This window comes from Pinus tabuliformis, chromosome 2_2 (genome assembly GCF_031772625.1).
Source record: "Pinus tabuliformis cultivar Carrire ecotype Pingquan chromosome 2_2, CPIR1, whole genome shotgun sequence".
Lineage (NCBI taxonomy): Eukaryota > Viridiplantae > Streptophyta > Pinopsida > Pinales > Pinaceae > Pinus > Pinus tabuliformis.
Window position 1 is genome coordinate 833,200,681 of NC_142300.1, and position 5,935 is coordinate 833,206,615.

Below are 5,935 nucleotides of genomic sequence, written 5' to 3' on the forward strand. Positions count from 1 at the left end.
CAAATAAGTTTCACTTATTTCCAAATTTTCTGCACTTTCTTCCTCACTCTCATAGTTAAAATGAACAAGCTGAAGACCATTTTCAAGTTGTTGAAACTGAATTTTTTTGTTTCCCAAACTAGTTTCTGATTTCTCTGTAAAGTTAGTTTGGATTTGAAGAACATAATTATCATCATACTAATCATATTTAGGCAAATCATTAAAATAAGTAATGTAATCAAACATACACATTAGATCTTTGATTTCCTCTCCACATATTGCTCTATAAATCTATCTTTTGATCTATGGTAGTTGGAATTAGCAGGAATTTGTTCATGGCTATCAACCCCTTATTTTTGTGAAATAAATGTTTCATGGTGATTTTGAACAAAAAAATTATCTTTCATGCTGATCTTAATATGTATCCTCTCACCCGGATGCGGGTGGCAATTTGATAAACAACGATGGGCAGCTGGCATGTTAAGGTGGCCTGCCAGGACGGCCACACTAGGCGACTCTGCCAGGCATTAATGCCTTTAAAGGTAGAGGAGAAGGTTGTGCAGAGGGGAGATGGGTTCGTGCGAGGGGACTTAACTGCATTGTACGCTAATTCGTTGGGGTTTGTTATGGAGGCATCCAGAGAATTCCGAAAAGAGGATTACTTAACGGCGTATCTGCTCCAGTTTGGGCATGCTTGGTGTATTCTTATGTTGTGCTTCGAGCAGAGTGGAGAGGAGATGATCTTTGGCAGTGTACGCAGTGGCAGAGGCCTCACCTCCGCTCAGAGTATGCTCTCTCGACCTTGGCAGGCTAAAATTATAGTGAGGACTCATACTTTGGTTCAGGTTTCTACTAGGCCAGTTCTGGGGGGCAGAGTTCAGGCTCTGCGTTTGGATACTAGGCCTCCCACTGTAAATAGCTCTCAAGTTTCCCTGCTCATGGCACCGAGACAGCGTGGGGTCCCGAGAAGAGGGGGTGTTTGGGGAATTAGTCGAAGACAGGAGGTTCAAGCAAGGGCAATTCAGCCGCTGGCTATGGTAGCGCCTCCGTCTTCTCCTTCAGAGGAGTCGGACCAACTAGATAGTCAAGTGCATACATCCCGTTTCACATTCAGATGCTGGAGAAATCAATCACGGGTGTCTCTGCTGATAACTGTAATCGCGAAGGAGGAAGAAGATGAAGACTCCGACAGCCAGGAGGAAGACGATGGGGAGCTGTCTCAGACTGGTAATGCCCAAGCGAGGGCGGAAATTGGCAATGTCGTTATTCCTCCTCCAGGCGTTGTCAATCCTGAGGAGCATGCTCTTGATCTGGGTTCGCTTCAGCAGCCAGCACACCCACCGGATTCCCGACAGCCAGTGAACGAAGATGCAACTATGCCAGATTTCGACAACAAAGCATAAGGTGAGCCTTCGAAGGCTAAATTACTGTTTCTGCTGCTGCTCAATGGTCAAGTTTTGGAGTTTTGGAGGGGTCTCTTCTCTTTCCGAGATACCCAGGTTTTGTTTTTGGGGTAGAGGAATGCCCAGAATTCGCAATGTTTCCAGATCTCTGGAATCACTTGTCTTCCTACCCTCAACTGTCGCGATGATATCAGCAACAAAGGTTCTTTGGTTCTACAATTCTACTGCTGTTGTTCTTTTTGGAGGAATCTCTCTTGTAAGTCAGAGGACTACCTGCTTCTGTTTTGCTCATGCTTACTTCTACTGCTTCTATCTTTGTAATTCAGGTAGCCTTGAGTACCTGCTATGCTCTTCAGACAGAGGGTGGCCTTATCCATCCTCAGAGGCTAGTACCTCTTTGTAAATATTTTCTTTCTTTATTAATACAATAACTTAGTCTTTACATAGAAAAAAAAAATATATGTATCCTCTCCTCTATCTTATTTACCAAAATGTCGATTTTTACCTCCGCAATGTTGTTTTCCTCTGCTTCTTCTTTCAACTTTTCTCTTCCAATTTACAGATTAACTTCTACATCTACTGCCATGTTCTGCATCTGTTCCAATGTTGAAGGGTTTCTTTCCCTTAGCTGAAATTCTATCTCTCAATCAAATGCTCTTGGGTAATGCAAAGGAGCTGAATCAGGGGGAGGTCTTATATTTGATGGCATTGCATAATAGGGTTGATTAAATCTGTCTGAAAATTGTTGTATTGTTTCATTTGGTTTTCTTTTTAACTGATTATATTCTTCTATGATTACAAGAAGATTGACTTTGATTATCCATCTATCAAGGAAAATTTTCACAAACTGTTGGGAATTTGAGATGCTTACAATAGGTAAGTTCTTGAACCAACTCTTTACTCTACTTTGCAAAGAAAGAGCAAAAAGCATGATAATAACATCATCTTCATCAATTTCAAATAAGTCTAGATAATTCTTAAAACCTTGAATATGTTTTTGAGCAGTGATATTGTTCTCTCCATCAAATCTACGCAGATACTTTTGATAATAATTAGGGAAAGCATGGAGTGTAGGAGGTAAGATGAGTGGCTTATATCTATCAGGATTTTTATGAGGTATTGGAATATGTACAGGGATTGTATGCTTAGTCTTGATTGTTTGATGCTCCTTAATTGGGAAATGATATTCATAATAGTTAGAAGACTGCTCTTCAAATGTGTAAGGAGACTTTATATCTACAACTTTTAAAGGAAAATAATAAAAAAATAATCTAAAATCTTCTCTAAACTACAATATACATTGAAAAAATTTATCAATGAGAAAGAACATAATGTCTTGGATAACAATCTAAGTTAAAAGCCTGATATTTTCACATATTTCTTTCAGGTTCATTCCTCTAGTGGAGTCTTCATTGTAGAATTGATTTGGAGTCGCTAGGTGGATGATTTTAACCTTTGTGTGTCTGATCACTGTCCGCCATCATAGATCAGATCTAAACCTATAAAAAAATTCTGAAGAAAATGTTAGTTCTCCTCAGTATGGTCACCACTATGTTACCACTTAGAAATTTCTCAAGGTTAAAGAAAGGAGGGCGACATAAATAAGGCCAAAAACCATGCCAGAGAAAGGAGGGCGACATAAACAAGGCCAACAACCAGGTTTGGAGTCATCTAGAAGGCCGACCGTCGGAACAAATTTGCCCAATCTGGATCATCGCGGGCACATAACTGGTCTGTCGCGCTGACATCACTTCTGAATAATGGAGCTAGTCATGTCATCGTGAGAAAATACAAGAGACAGTTGCGCTGGCATATGAAATTCGACCATTGTGGGAATCACGTGTACTTCCATGATGGCAGCGCTTTTGGACAGTTTTGGAGTGCCCATCAGCGCATTTATTTGGAAAATAGATGCGATGATGCAGAAACCTTTGGAAAAGTGGGTCATTTGGCAACATCAGAGAGCATTTGTCTAACATGAGCATGTATGACTTGGACACATGACACAGTAGGAAGACTGGAGTGAAGACAGTGACAAATTACTGTGTAATAGGCTTTATCGAGCTTTATAGGTCTATGGAGTGAGTCCAAAGTGCTTTCAGGAGGTAAACCATGCTTGAATTGGTTAGCAGAGGCTTCAGGTGGCGCAGAAAGGTTACACAGGGTTTTACTGTACAACAAGTGAAAATGAGAAAAACTGGGGTTTTTGTGTTTAAACAGGGTAAACGTTTGATTTTTTTGAATTTTGGTGCAAAGTGAATAGTAGACGGTTTTGTCATTTAGCAAGAGGGCGGTAAGCGGTTTATTTCGCACCGCTTTTCGGCGCTCGGTGGTATCTGGGAGAGGCCGCCCGATGCCACTCATCGGCAGACATGTAGCATTAGGCATTGTTGGCAAAACGAATTTTTCAGGTGGGTATAGCTCAGTGGATGGGTTGGCCCGATATGGATAAGGGCCATCAGATGTGGAGGGAAGTGATCAGGCGAGGAAACTACACAGAGGGTAATGGGGGGCCCGACGGGCGATTAAGTGCAGCGATATCGGGTTAATGACGGATTAAGGTGAGATTATGCCGTCAACATGATTAATGAAGGATTTAATCAGGGTTAACGATTGAGGGTGGGATTTTAATATCTTTGAGGGATAAGGGGTAGCGATATAGTTTATATTTAAACTAATGGGTAGGGTTATTTTATATATAGGAGCTATATATATATAAGAAAATGTGTTTTCATCGGGATTTAATATAACAAATTAGTAATTAATTGGAAAGGGCAAAAAAGGGACACAACTATAAGTAAATGCCTTTTTGGGGGTTTTTGATATGAAAGTGATTTATTTCAGGGGATAAATACTTTTCCTAGGTAAAAGTGTTTCAACCTTAGGAAAGAAGAATTATTAGGGAAAATGAGTGAACTGAAGGGGGAATGACTTTTTGTAGGGGGAATATGGTATTTTTATCCCTAAATCAATGAGCCGAGGGTTTGGTCCCTCCAAAAGTTAGAGAAATGTTCTGAGCCACTTTGACTTATATGATTTAAGTACTAGAACTTATTTATGGGAAATTAATGAAGTGAAGGGGTGAAATGAATGAGGGGATGTTAAATGAACCATATTGTGAACCATTGTCTTTGCTTTGTTTACTGCTTATGCATATTGGAAAGATTCATTTAAAACAATGACATAAGTGCTTTTATGTAATCACGTGATATTTCTGCAACCTTTCTACTACTTACCCACTTACTCATCCTACCATTTTTTCTTCACTTTATTACGGTGCATTTCAGCGAGCAAACCCTTATCCATCTTTTTCTTTTCTTTAAAAAGTAAACTATCTAATTCTAACCTTATATCATTGAAGGGCTCAGATTAAACTGATGAGCTCCTTTTATTCACTCTACCTATCTAATGATCTGCCAAGATTACATTGTTTGGTCATATTTTATTCTCTAACTATAAACATAAAATTTAAAACATGAAATAAGCAAGATTAAATAGTTTTATTACCATGGATTGTGGCATAAGTAACAAACTGCACACAATCATTATGAAGCATAAAGTAAATAGGAGTGGAATTTTGACTTGCACACTTTCATGGTCTCTTTTATATTTGGGGGGTTCATATTTTAACTTTTTTTTGGACCCTTTCTTATTCTTTATGTCCTTTGATTTTTCTTTTAAGACATATGCTCTTTACATTTTTTAATTTTTTGAATATGGAAAACATTTGTAGGAAGCAAAGGTATGTACATATTACATGGTTTAATCTCATTCATTCAAAATTATGACTCCTATTGGTATAGGAACCTAACAAGAGGAAGGAATTCATCGGTAGGATTAAAGAGGAATGAGAACCCAAGAGCAGAAAATATATCGGAGAAATCAATAAACCATGAAGTCATATGTGAATATCAGTGTTTTTTCTCCTAAGTAAAAGTAATAATTTTAAATACGTACAGAAAGATACAAAGAGGACAAGGCCTCGACCAAGGTATCGTAGAGTATCAACAAAAACTGGACTGCCCCAACATTGGGGAAACCAGTGCAGTGAGAGCAAAAACCTTAAAAATGGTATCACTTCTCAAGTCCAGACCCCACAAAAGAAACAGTAAGATGTTTCCTTGACGATTAGTCCAGATAGGAACCTAGAACCCATGAAACACTAGCAAAAACCAAAAATACTAGATAATGAACACCTAGGCAGCCACAACCGGCCTTGAACTATCATCAGGCAGCCCCTGCCTATACTTCATCAGCCACATCCGCTGCCTGGAAGCCTCCTCATGGAATGGGCTCCTCGATGATTGGGCAAGCCCACTCATCCGCCATGTCATCCACCACGTCCTTGGAAGCGCTGTCGTGTGGCTCTCCCCCACCTCCATGAGTCTCTCCCCCACCTTCGTTATTTCATTATATATCGAAATACATTGAAAATGCATTGAAACTGGATTTTTTGTGGACCTCAAATATTATCAAATAATATTTAGAGTACTGTTGGGTCCGCATCATCGCATCACACATATGAAGGTGTAAAGGCTCCACCCCTTGGTTTC